Below are 13,129 nucleotides of genomic sequence, written 5' to 3' on the forward strand. Positions count from 1 at the left end.
AAACTTCACAGATGAAATGTTGAACGTTGTGTTTAATGTATAGAAACACACATACTGAGCCATCACATGGCACAACAGCAGTATAGAACAGAATACAAACCCATGACTTTTGGCCCTTTTTTGTGCTAATCAAGGAAAAAAAGCTACTTTTATTAGCAAAGTTCAACAAACTTTCACTGGTAAAGATGGTAAACAAACTATAAAAAAACTGATCTGTAAAGTGTGAGTTAATACATTATTTAAGTGTTAGTTATTAGCTTATTTGTGTTTTTGGGACGTTATACTAGTTGCAACTACTCCTCATTTACTAACAGTTAATAAATGAAGAATAATTGCAACTGGAATAACGCCCCAATACCATATAGAAACTATTAACTGATACTTACACAATTCTTTAGTAAGTAATTTACTAACAGCTTGTTCATGATCTATTACTAATTTATTAGGTATAGTTATAAATAATTAAAATACAGTTAACAAGCCATTTCTAACTTGTTAATTAACAGCTTATAAGTTATCTATTGGCTATCTATAAGGAACAGTTATAAATAATTAACAAACTAATAACTTTATTCAACAAGTCATTTATAACTCATTAACTAACAGTTTATTAATGATCTATTAACTAGTTATTACGGATAGTTATTCTAAATTGTTACAGAGGCACCGGTAACACTTTGCAAGAAGGTTCCATTAGTTAATGTATTTACAGGGCCGGCGCTTCCATAGAGGCGACCTAGGCGGCCGCCTAGGGCAGCAGAATAGAGGGCGGCGTTCCCAACATTATACCCTCATCCCCGCGCCATCAGTTATATCCACGTCTAGGGCGGCAGAAAAGAGAGAGTGGCGTCCCTGACACTACCCTCACTACCCGCGGCATAAGTTATATCCGCGTCTACGGTGGCAGAATAGAGAGGGCGGTGTCCGCGACACTACCCTCACCACCCGCGGCATCAGTTATATCCGCGTCTACGGTGGCAGAATAGAGAGGATGGCGTCCGTGACACTACCCTCACCACCCGCTCCCTCTTCTATTCGCGTCTAGGGTGACAGAATAGAGAGGGCGGCGTCCCCGACACTACCCTCACCACCCACGCTTCAACCCCCACCCCCCCACCCCTATCTTCACTTTAGGGTTTAGGGCAGCGTGACCGTCCTTTGCCCAGAGCGGCAGTTCAGCTTGCTCCGGCCCTGAGTATATACCACTGTAAAAAATAAATCCGTAAAATTTATGATAAAAAAACGGCAGCTGTGGTTGCCAGTCTTTCACCATTAAAATAGTAATTCATAATTTTTACAGTAAACTGCCATATTTCATTCATTTATAGAGGTAATATGTCTGTATTTCGAAAGTGGTGATGAAAAAGTTATGTAATGAAGCCATGCTCATCACAAATTAATTTTTCCCACAAGCTGGAAAGTGTATCAGTGTAAAGAAGGTGCTCAGTCATTCACACAGCTACTAAACACCAGTATGGTAACACGCATAAAATTAAAGTCATGAAATAAATATTGTTTATCAACATTAGATGTATTATAAATCTCTACAAACAATGTACAAACAATGAAAAAAAAGTTGTCTGCAAAATTGTTGCAATTTATTTTTGTTGAATTTAAACAAACAAAAAAACTATTTGTTTAAATTCAAAATAAATTATTTACAATCACTTTACTTAAAAAATTAAGTAAATTCAAGGAGTCATCTTTGAATATTTTTTTTCAGTGTACATGATGGGAAAACAACTACAAAGATCCATAGTAATGTCAACAAAAAGCATAAAAAGTAATGTGCTATGCAGGGAATTCTGGGAAAGTCAGCTTACAGTTGTTCGCCGTATATATTAAGGAAATTTGCTGTTAACCAGGTTGCGGATTTTTACGTAGCAGTTTTACAGTTTTTTATGGTTGACATCACGGCCATTTTTTACGTGAGCTAAGTATGAACACAGCTTGCGCAGCATTTATTAGGATCGACATTTACTAATGCATTATTAACATCCAATGTAATGCACTGTGAGTTATCATGAACTAACAATGAACAACCTTATTTTCATTAACTAACTCTAGCTTACATAAACAAATACGGTAATAAGTTCAATGTTTATATTAGTACTGTGAATACATTAGTTAACATTAACAAATATGACCTTATTGTAAAGTGTTACCAGTAGTTAACTAATCGCTTTTTACAGTGTGCAGCGTTATTATGGGTAAAATAGGTTTTACACAATTTTTTTTCATTTTTATGTAAACTTTGCAGATCAATGGTAAATATCAACGTAACATTCTCTATTTGTTGTAGAACACAAATTTTTCTACAATGAACAAGTCATTGTTTATAAAGTTCACGCTAATAACAATGACTATGAAGAAAACTATAGCAATTGAATCCACAGAACTTGACAAAAACTTTGCATTTATGACATGCGTCTGCTCCAGTTCATGTCACTTTAAAAGCAAGCTGTGTATTTAGTTTCTTTAAAGTTATGGACATTAAAATTATTAACTTTTGTGAACAGACATTTCCACTTCAAAAATGTGTGAATTACTTTCCAACTGTTTTAAAGCACTTCAGTAAAATTTAAGCGAGAAACATTGGTTAGATCACTTCAGAAGGCGTTAAGTTGGAAAACTTCAGAGAAATGTTTAAAGTTGAATGCCAAAAAGATAAAATAAATAAGTAAATAAATGAATAAATAAATAAATATGTAAACAAACAAATACATATATAAATAAATAAACAAATAAATAAATAAATGAATGAATGAATGAATGAATGAATGAATGAATGAATAAATGAATAAATAAATAAATAAATAAATAAATAAATAAATAAATAAGTTTAAAATTATCTTTGTTTATTTTAAGTACTAGCGGAACAAACATTTTAAATAATTATATTTTAAAAGCTGGTTTTATTATGTTATTTTATGTTATTATTATTAATATTATTATTATTATTATTATTATTATTATTATTATTATTATTATTATTATTATTATTATATCTGGTAGCATGGTGGCACAGTAGTTAAATAAATAAAAGAACAAACAAACAAACAAACAAAAAAACAAACAAATACATAAATAAATAATAGATTAATAGATAAATAAATAAAAAGTTTTAAATTATATTTGTTCCTTATATTTACTAGCAAACAAACATTTTAAATAACTATATTTTGAGAGCTGGTTTTATTATTATTATTATTATTATGGGGTTATTATTATTATTATAAATGGGGGTGGCATGGTGGCGCAGTAGTTAGCACTGTCGCCTCACAGTAACAAGTTCGGTGGTTGGGTCAGTTGGCATATCTGTATGGAGATTGCATGTTCTCCCCGGGTGCTCTGGTTTCCCCCACAAGTCTAAAGTTCTGCACTATAGGTGAATTGAATAACACAAATTGTCTGTAGTGTATAAGTGTGTGTGAATGAGCGTGTTTGGGTGTTTCCCAATACTGGGTTGCAGATAGAAAGGAATCTTCTGCATAAAACATATGCTGGAATAGTTGGCGGTTCATTCCACTGTGGTGACCTTGAATATTATTATTATTTTCTCGATATGTTGTCTGTGATTCATTTTGTTCTTCAAACTGAAGAGAAAAGCAAAGAATCAATATGTTTCAAATAGAGAAATCACTTCTTTTTTCGATCTAATTCTTAAGGTCCAGTTTGTTCTTCTGTAAAAACGATTTATTTTGCAGTGAACTTGGCATCGATAACTGATAAATTTGCTATAATCTTCACCAATTACTTGTGAGAACACTCATATTCCTGCAAGGGTCACAAAAGCTATAAAGTCAAAGTCATATGTCAGCCGTATGACATCAAAACTCATCTTGAAAGCCTGAAAAGTCAGCTTTAAAAGATTACAACAAAGTCATGCGTAAAAGAAAATGTCAATAATTTAGCATCTCTACATATTTCTTTGAAGCAAGAGCATTTCAAGGTACTGTCTAATAGCAGTAACTGCAGAAATGATGCTATTGCATGTAACATTCAATTATGTTCGCTTCTGAAATTATAAATCCAGCATCTTTGAAGTGCAAATAGCTGAGCAACACACACACTCATATTACATATATAATGTATAAATATAAATATATATATACTGCATGTAGGTTTCCATCAATATATGGAGCCGTTTCCGCAGAATACTAATTTGTTTTCACATCTCTCTGCATTTGAAGTCCGGCATTAGGAAGTCAGATGTTGTCTCGTTTTCTTCGAAGGCTGATAAATCAGCTTTGGTCAACAGCGTTTCTATCTCTCGCTATCGCATTTAACTAGACTCGGCTCTTGTGGTTTTGCCCGCTGACCTTGGCGGCTTCCCATCATTCCCAGTCCAAGGTTCCTCTCAAATCCTGCGAGTTGGAGGCTGCATCTTCATCTTCACCTGCCCCATTAATTATCAAATGGAATCAATACTTCATTTGATTAGATCAAACTGACCCAACGCACGCTCTCCTGACCCGCAGCGCTAAAACGCAGAGCGGAAGAGAACTGCTCCTCTGAGATCCCCCATATGTCGCTTCTTTTTGTCTTTTGAATGTAGATATACCAAATCAGCATGCTGTGGAGCATTCAGTGCCTGATGAAGCCCACTTGTTTCACACTAATGAAATTTTACACTGTTTACATTGTAGAAAGTGCTAGAGAAATAATAATAAAAAAGACTTGAGTTTAAAGAAATTGTTAAACTATAATACAGCATAGATGGATTAAATTTTGTTCCGTTGTTAAATCATTTTATTTGATTATTTGTTTTTTAAGGGTAGAATATAATAATAATAAAAATAATAATAATAATAATTATTATTATTATTATTATTATTATTATTATTATTATTATTATTATTATTATTATTATAACAATGTAATAATAATAATAATAATCATTATCATAATAATAATAATTATTATTATTATTACTATTGTTGTTATTGTTGTTGCTGTTATTATTGTTTTGTTGTTGTTTCTGTCATTTAATAATAATAACAACAACAATAACAATAATTATAATAACAATAATAATATAGTAACAATAATAATAATATTCATAATAATAATAATATTTTTTAGAAATAATAATGATAGTAATAATAATAATTATTATTAGTAGTAGTATTAGTAGTAGTGTTGTTGTTGTTGTTGTTGTTGTTGTTATTATTGTTTTGTTGTTGTTTTTGTCATGTAAAATAATAATAATAATAATTATTATTATTATTATTATTATTATTAATATTAGTAGTAGTATTAGTAGTAGTAGTAGTAGTAGTGTTGTTGTTGTTATTGTTGTTTTGTTGTTGTTTTTATCATTTTAAATAATAATAATAATAATAATAATAATAATAATAATAATAATAGGAGACACAGAGGCGCAGTAGGTAGTGCTGTCGCCTCACAGCAAAAGGGTTGCTGGTTCAGTTGGCGTTTCTGTGTGGAGTTTGCATGTTCTCCCTGCGTTTGTGTAGGTTTCCTTCGGGTGCTCCAGTTTCCCCCACAGTCCTAAGACATGCGGTACAGGTGAATTGAGTAGTCTAAATTGTACGTTGTGTATGAGTGTGAATGGATGTTTCCCAGAGATGGGTTGCAGATCGAAGGGCATCTGCTGCGTGGAACATCTGCTGAATAAGTTGGCGATTCATTCCGCTGTGGTGACCCCAGATTAATAAAGGGACTAAGCCGCTAAGCCTTTTTTTAGAAATAAGATTAAATTGATTAAAGATTAAATTGACATAAAAAAAAAAACTTTCTAGAGACTATAACAGCTGTCTCAAACTTACACTTGCCAGCATAGATCATGATGAATGTGTTTATGAAAAAACATGTACGCATCATAATTGAATTTATTACATGAAATAAAAATTTTATTTGCTTTTTTTTTTATTTAATTTTATTTACTTTAAAAATCAGAACGTTTAAACAGCCATAGACACTCACACAATCAATTCATGCTGTCCAAACACAAATCGATTAAGTTAAGTCAACTCAACAAATTTGAGTTAATTGAACATAAAACAATTAAGTTGTCCTAAAAACATCTCAAGAATTGGATTGTTTCACCTCGATTTAAATAAGTAGTTTGAACCAGCTGTAAAATCTTTTTTTTTTTTTTATTGAGAGAACTGAACAGGTCTAGAAAGTTAAAATCAAAATCCCTTTTTTAATGTTAGAGTTTCTATTTGCTATACCAACTGTCTTAAATTTGTATTTCACTATGATTATTTCAATTAAGTGAACAGTATACTGCAAAATATGACTTCATTTTACTATAATGCATATATAAACGCAGTGTATGTGAAACACATACACAGTATAATAACCAGCCCTAAAGGCAGGGAATGAGTCCTGAAAACAGACAAACAGGTCAAACAGGCACCTGCGGCCGTACAGGTGATGTCAGAGAAGCCTGAAGTAAAACTGCAGTCACATCTTTGCATTAAAATATGCCTGTTTCATTAAAAGCACCAGGGCGAATTAGAACACCATTTGCATTTTAGTGAGAATCATTGGATCACTTCATGATTGTTATATAGGATGCACATTTCCTGCTTTATTCCACATGGACAACTGCAGGACTTTTGTTTAAGTCACATAAAACTTGAGGCATGTTCGGCTTGTGCTGTTTTTGGAAGAATTATAATTATTTATTTTTTTGCAATAAGAAAATTATATATACAGTTGAAGTCAGAATTATTAGTCCCCCTGTTTATTTATTATATTATATTTCCCAATTTCTGTTTAACGGAGAGGTTAGGTTAGGTAAATTAGGTTAACTAGGCAGGTTAGGGTAATTAGGCAAGTTATTGTATAACGATGGGTTGTTCTGTAAAATTAAGCTTAAAGAGGCTAATAATTTTGACCTTAAAATGGCTTTTAAAAAATTAAAAACTGCTTTTATTCTAGAATAAAATAAATAAGACTTTCTCCAGGAGAAAAAAAAATATTATCAGACATAATGTGGAAATTTTCTTGCTCTGTTCAAAATAATTTGTTAATTAATTAAATAAAAATATTTTTTTTTACTTCATATATACATATATACACACACACACAACTGTTTAATTTTGATATCTCGGTTAAAACTGAATGCTAACTTTTGTTTTAAAAACCAAATTACATAAATGTTGTTGAAATTAACACTAGTTAAGATTCACAAATAGTTTCGAAGTATTTTTGATGTTCATTTAAACTTATGTAATCAAACAAAAAAAAGTAAAAGTAAAGTGTTATCAGTTAAACGCTTTTACATGATGTACTCTTCTTTGTGCGTTAGTTTAATTGTATTTCTTCACATTTCGTGCTACTTTCATGCAAAAAAAAACTTTGTATACAATATTAACTATAAATGTAAATGCCTGTTAATATTGTTTTAGATTTGTGGAGAACTGACTTTGGTGAATTGTTATATATAACAATTCCATTTATATACTACACGCTGTAGTATATTAATGATAAATGATGGGTTCGATTTGTGTTGGGACAACGTGAAATAATTAAGTTTACTCATTAGTTTTTACCAATTTCATTGGATTGAACATAAAACAACTTAAAAACGCTCAAGAATAGTGTTGTTTCAGCTCGTTTTACAAAAGTTATATAAGATTTTGAGTGCACTGTAAAAAATGCTGCGTTCCACACAATTCCTTTGTGTTCTCCCAGCACACATTGATTAAGTTAACTTAATCATTTTATGAATTTAAGTGGATTGATCTTAAAACAATTAGGTTGTCCCTCAAAAAACCTTAAGAGCTTGCTTTAACTCATTTAAAATAAGTAATTTTAACAAGCAGCACAAGACATTTTTTGAGTGTGTATAGTCAACATACTTTACATACTTTACATGTTTACATCTTTACATGTTTACATCTTTACATACTTGCATTTTATTGATGAGTTTATGAGGAAATAATGTAAATATATAGAGAAAATAAGCATAACTGTATTAAAGCAATATATATATATATATATATATATATATATATATATATATATATATATATATATATATATATATATATATATATATATATATATATATATATACATATATACACACACACACACACACACACACACACACACACACACACACACACACACATAAAACTTTTGGCTTAATGTGGGCTTAAACATAACTACCCCTAAAGATATTTTCTGATACTCACTTAATTCACTTTCATAAATATACAGACAACATTTGTCAATCATAAAGCGCTTTCTGTCAAACTTGGATGCTTTTACACACACAAAATCTGCTGCTTGTTCAAACTACTTATTCAAAATAAGCTGAAACAGCGCTATTCTTGAGATTTTTGAAGGGACTGCTTAATTATTTTATGTTCAATCTACTTAAATTTGTAAAAACAAACCTACTAAGTTAAATGAATTGATTTATGTTGGGACAACTTGAAGGAATTATGTGGAACCCAGCACTTTTTAATGTGGATGTTCAGATTATCAGTTGATTTTAAGTGTGCAGAAGGTCAAAAGCAGTTGGTAAGATCCCATCTGAGTGACTGCAGAAGAGTGAGGGTCTGTATATCGACAAGGGCTCTTGTTTGTTTGTGTGTGTGTGTGTGTGTGTTTATAAGGGCATATCGATATGTGTGTGTGTGTATGTTGAGTATATAAATATCCGCGCGTGTCCCTGCAGATCTGCGTGTGAGTGGCAGGAAGTGGTTATGTAAGGAGTCACAGTGGGCTGCAGTGGACAGCCTGACCACAGATCAGGTCAACCAAGTGTGACACCAACAGCTTCTCACTGACACCTCGCTGACACTGTCTGTCACCAGGCCTGTCTGTCCCGTTCAGTGTGTGTGTGTGCGTGCGTGTTTTATGGTCCTATAGCTCCATCGTACACACCTGCAGAACTTCCATCAATTCTCAATTCACGTTCTCTTCAGAGATGCCCTGATGTCTTACGCATATGCGGATTCAGTCTTTGGATGTGCAGCGTTTACTAAATAGGTGGCTCACGTTCTTTTGCATGCACAATTTTTATTGTGATTAATATGTATACTGTGAAATGGTACTAACTTTGTAACAACGTTTTGAGAGGGTAAATGAAAATTAAAAGATTTTTCTGTCAAAATGAGCAATTAGTTTCAGGCAAGATGAAAACTTCACTGTAAAAAATGCTGTGATCCACTCAATGGATTTGGGTTGAGATAACATGAAGGAATTACTGTAAGTTAACTTTTTAAAGTTATGCTTCTATCATTTTAAGTGAATTAAACATAAAACAATTAGGCTGTCTTAACGAAATATCAAGAATTGAGTTGTTTTAGCTCATTTTAAATAAGTAGTTTGAAAAAGCATACATTTTTTGAGTGTTACTGATAAACTAGATTAATAAACATATATCAAGTATAATAAATCATGAATAATAAATAACAATAATACTTTTTATTTATAGTGCGCTTTTCTCAGACCCAAGGCGCTGCAAGGCATAGAAGGCAAACAGTAACAAAGCAGAACAATAAAAACACCACAATGAGACAATAAAATCTAGACAATAAAATTGAATGATTAAATCAACCAAAATAATCAACCTAAATTAAAAGCAACGGTAAAAAGGTAAGTCTTGAGAAGTTTCTTAAAACAGTCCAGAGAGGCGGCATTCCTGATGCTGTCGGGTCAACTATTTCACATGGTCTGTTCTGTACAAAAAAGGTCTATCAATTATGGTCTTAAGCTTACAGTGTGTCTGATACAGGGTAAAAAAAAAAGCTTTAAAAGGGCTCATTTTTGTGTTCAGACACATTTCATAAGCAAACTGGTAAAAATTCTGGGTTTAACACAATGTCCTAGCACAAATCTGTTGAGTTAACTTAACTGTATAAAAATGTAAGTTAATTGAACACAAAACAATTAAGTTGTCCTTAAAAAAAAGATCACGAACTAAGTTGATTCAGCTCATTTGAAATAAGAAGTTTTAACAAGCAGCCGAAATATATTTTTGAGTGCAACAGGTGGACTTTTAAACTAATGTTAATTTATTTTTCAAAATCCTCAACCTGCAAAACGAAAGGAAAACGGCAAATTAACTTCTACTCTCCTTAAACTAAAACCGCAGAGTCCCAAGCGAGTTTCTCATGCTTGCTTTTTGTGTTTCTTTCCCTGGAAACTGCTGCCATAGTGAGGGTGAAAAGTGCCAAAATAATTTCCGTCTCTATAGTTTCAGCTGTTTGACAGCCATTCCACAAATAAATGAAATTAATCTATAAAATAATACTTATTAATATTTGGTTACCGTGTACATTGTAATTATGTTGTAATAGCACAGTTATTATTGTGCAAAATGTGAAAATATTTTAGAAGTGTGTCTAAAAATACATACTATTTTTAATATATACAAACAGTTAACATGTACAAATAGTTTTGTGAGCAAACTTTTAATAATGATGATAATAATAATAATAATAATAATAATAATAAATAATATTAATAATTTATTACACTTGCCTCAATATTAGTTAGCAATTTAAAAAGACTCTTAGCAAATAAAGTTATGTTTAAAACTTAAAAGCACGCCGAACTGAGCTAAATCCCACATTAAGCTCACACCATTGAAAGAAAAGGTTAATATTTACCTCATTCCTAATACAAATCCAGTCATTAAGAAGAAGCCGTTTAATCCAAAGACATCAGATATCAGAAGACGGCCGCCTACCATTCACTACCTTCCCCAGAACACAGCGTCAATGCAAAGCACACTAATCTTGTAAAATCCACTAATTAAGTGAGAGATGATGTTTGAAAGCGAGCCGAGGCGGTCCGCACAATTAACCCCAGCATTCCTCCCCTGCGCTCCCAATACCTTCGTCATTGAGGCGGAAAGACAAGTGCACTTATGAGCAAAGTGTCTTTCCCAAAAACTTTCCCAGGAAGGCGAGCCCCCCATGCAGGCGCAAAGCCATCAACAAGTTTAAGGGGGAAGAAGCTCATATCTTAAAAGTTGAAGCTGTCAGATGTGACAGTCCGGCATGTGTTCATAGAGACCAGAACAGGAAGAAGTTGTGTTTTGCTGATGTAAACGGACTCACCTGATGTGCATGTCCACCTCCGAGCAGCTGTTTGGGTGGCAGATGTTTCCCTCCTCCTCTTCCTTAGAAGTCTTGGACCTGTCCCGATCAGAACCCCCAACCCCGAACCGTGACCCTCCCCTTTCGACTCAGTCCACGTTCCAGGACCCCTCGCGCTCACATGCAAACACACACTCTCACACGGGGGGTGACAAGGGGGTCAGACGGGGCCAAGAACAATCCCAGCTGCTGGCACAAAAGAGCAGGCGAACACACAGCGGTCTGCAGCCGCAAGAGTGTGTGCGTGTGTGTGTGTGTAGCGGCAGCAGCGGCGGCTCTCTCCTCCCTCACTTTCCAAGCGGGATCGTCTCAGATATGACTGGAGTTGGAGGATGCGAGTCTGTTTCCTTCTCTGGCGTGCTCCCTGCGTTGGCTCTCTCTCTTTCCTCGTTCTTTTCTTTTCATTTCCTCTTGGGAAAGCTGCACGCACCGGTCGTCACTTCACCCGCTCCCTCTCTCGGTCCCTCGCTCTCTCTCTCTTCCCTCAATCGCTAGTAAATATAAAAGAAATGCTTGTACGGCCCCTACCTCTCTCTCTCTCTTTCACTCTCTCGTTTCTTTCTCGTTTACACTCCCTCCTCCCCACTGCCCTCACTTTTCTTTCTCACTGTCAAAGCTGCCTTTCAAATGCTGATTAGCACACAGAGTAAAAGAGAGAGAGAGAGAGAGAGAGAGAGGGAGAGTGGAGTTATGGCTAGCATTGGGCTAGGATTCCGTCACATTCGACTTGAACAACACTTCGCTCAGACAAACACATACTTCAGTCTCCATCCTCAGCGTAAGCGTTCTACCGATATCATCTCACCCTATGGGTTGGCTCGCCTAAAAAACATTGAGCGAATAAACCCGCTCGGACTGTTCCGCGCACCCGCACCCCTCTCCCACCCCTCCTCGCTTCGTTCTTCTTGCCCTCAAACACTACTCAGAATATTGATACATCACCCCCTCCTCCTTTCTTTCCTCCGTTTCTCTCTCTCCATCACTCACTTTCTCCGCTGAATACTGATAGGCTGTCTAGTCCGTGGTCTGGGTTTCAAATTCTCATTCTCTCTCCCCTTTTTTCTTCCGCACGCACAAAAGCTCCCCGCAACATAAAGGCAAAAAACAGCAGAAGTTAATGCACTGAGCACAACATAAATTCACTTAAGCACCATTTCAGATTACGCCAAGCCAAAAATTGGCGTAAGAGCTCCGGAAGGAGGATAAAAGAATGCGTGCGGCTATAAAATGCAGAGGGGCGATGGGATAGGGGAAAAACAAAGAAGTGCGTGGAAAATCTGTTAGAGAACTCTTACTTTGTGGCTGTTGTCAGGGAGAGGACGGTCCAGACCATAGAGGACCCCGTCGGAAGTTTAAACAGCTGATGGCAAACTTAGCACAGGCACATGAAACCCAAGGACCACAAGTATCTTCTATTGCAGGTCCTTAAACAATTTGGTTCCACTTTATATAGTCTTCAACTGCTGTGCAAATAAAATTGTAATAGTTAAGTATGTACACCTTTTCGGCTATTGAGGGGGGACATGGGCAAGGTTGGAGACCGGTTTAGTGGTATGGGTAGATTCAAGGGTTCATCGAGGGGTAGAAGTTCAAAAGGCTTGTTATAGATGTAAATGTTGCATAAAAAGATTTTAAATGTGCATTTTTCATTTGATGTGAAGTGCGTGGAAAATCTGTTAGAGAACTCTTACTTTGGCTGTTGTCAGGGAGAAGACAACAGGATAGTCCAGACCATAGAGGAGCCCCTTGAAAGTTTAAACAGCTAATGGCAAACTTATCAAACACAAACCGGAGGGCCACAAGTCTTTTCTATTGCAGGTCCTAAAACAATTTGATTCTACTTCATATAGTCTTCATCCACTGTGTAAATAAAATTGTACTAGTTCAATATATGCACGTTTTCGGCTATTGACATGGGACATGGGTAAGGTTGGAGACTGGTTTAGTGGTACGGGTAGATTCAAGGGTTCATCGAGGGGTAGAAGTTCAAAAGGGTTGTTATAGATGTAAATGTTGCATAAAAAGATTTTAAATGT

At 34.5% G+C, this 13,129-nt stretch overlaps 1 protein-coding gene across 4 annotated transcripts in view; it reads right to left on the bottom strand.

Moving 5' to 3' along the window:
• Positions 1–11,569, bottom strand: part of npas1 (neuronal PAS domain protein 1) — a 91,869-nt gene extending 80,300 nt beyond the window's left edge. The window contains exon 1 of one of the 4 annotated variants that reach the window (XM_073923083.1): positions 11,055–11,568. The gene's annotated coding sequence lies outside the window, so the exon portion shown is untranslated. 4 annotated transcript variants of the gene reach the window in all.
• Between the last annotated feature and the right edge of the window lie 1,560 nt (positions 11,570–13,129).

The sequence above is a fragment of the Danio rerio genome, chromosome 15 (genome assembly GCF_049306965.1).
Source record: "Danio rerio strain Tuebingen ecotype United States chromosome 15, GRCz12tu, whole genome shotgun sequence".
Classification (NCBI taxonomy): Eukaryota; Metazoa; Chordata; class Actinopteri; order Cypriniformes; family Danionidae; genus Danio; species Danio rerio.